Genomic DNA, 1,532 nt, shown 5'->3' with positions numbered 1-1,532 from the left:
AGACTATGACTAGACTATGACTAGACTATGACTAGACTATGACTAGACTATGACTAGACTATGACTAGACTATGACTAGACTATGACTAGACTATGACTATGACTAGAATATAACTAGACTATGACTAGACTATGACTATACTATGACTATGACTAAAACTATATATTGTTTTATAGTCTTAACTACAGTATATTCTTTAATGGCCATTGCAGTGCGTAGCGTACACAGATATAAACTTTAAATGCGATTTTATAATATTTTCTTTTTATTTTAATGTTGTTGTTCGTTTGTTTTCATTCTACAAAAATAAATTTAAAGGAGCAGCTTTGATACAAATACAATTAAACAAATGAAGAAAAAACACTAAATTGGTTGATTACCTGTGGTGGCACGGTGACTAAACACTTGTTTCGCTTCAGTAACGCACCATGCGTCTTATAAATGTTTTTGCTTTAAATTAAATGTCGTTGTTCTACAGTCAAAGCGTCTCACATTTGTCCGTCCGTGCGTTTGACTTTAACCAAAAAATAAGAATAAATATAAAAACACTCAATAAAATGCCTGTCGTGAATAATGTCGTAGTGCATTGTGGTGTTGGTGGTGGTGTAGCTGGTTATTTTCACAATATGGATGGGGTTACTCCTTTTTTTGCTAGTCTGATAATTTAAATAATATTGTTGTTGCTATTGTTTTTTTTTGTTTAATTTTAAGGTGTGATCTGTTGAAATTGTGTTCAGCACACTTATCGTGTTTTGCACCGATCCACTACTTAACATTAATGAATAAATATGCCTGCCTGTTTGCACACAGACGAGAAATTTATAAGCAAGAGGAACGAACGCAAGTTAGTGTATCAAAGGCCGAATATGGAATTATTTATATTTTTAATTTCTTTCCGAATTCATTTCACAACTGATTGCGTCTTCAGGTCAATTTGAAATGAGCATTTCTTATAAGTTTTAAATTAAATGAACCATATCACGGAAAAGAGTGTGTATGTAATGTATATTAAAAACACGCGCCTTTCTTGATTTTAATTTAAATTTGTAGCCTTCTCGCTTCCTACTTTGTAGAAGTGCAGATATGTAAAGTGAATCATTGACTACATATGTATGTATGTATTTTAAATAAGTATAATATTTAACCTGATCATTATAAACTACAGACAAAAACAATCAACCGATAAATTCAAAATTGTATCAGGTATGTTATTTTTATTGAGTTCTTTTTCTCTCTTTACGCTTTTTTGATTTCTTAAATTTTTTTATACAAATATTTTATTTGTTGTTCTTATAAATGTATTTAATGTTTTTTGGATTGTTAAATTATGAGAAATTTAATAAAAAAACAAACTTAAATAAAAATGTTTTATTCATGAGAAATTTTCATTGCAGTTGTTGATGATGACGATTATGACAAGTCAAGTAAATCGCCTTTTTAAGGTGTGTCTTCCTTCACCTTACAATAGCTCAGATTATGAAATATTTGTCTCCATATCATCATTTAAATATTTGTCAATTTATTTTTTTTT

This window comes from Lucilia cuprina, chromosome 2 (assembly GCF_022045245.1).
Source record: "Lucilia cuprina isolate Lc7/37 chromosome 2, ASM2204524v1, whole genome shotgun sequence".
NCBI lineage: Eukaryota > Metazoa > Arthropoda > Insecta > Diptera > Calliphoridae > Lucilia > Lucilia cuprina.
This window is presented reverse-complemented; position numbering follows the sequence as displayed.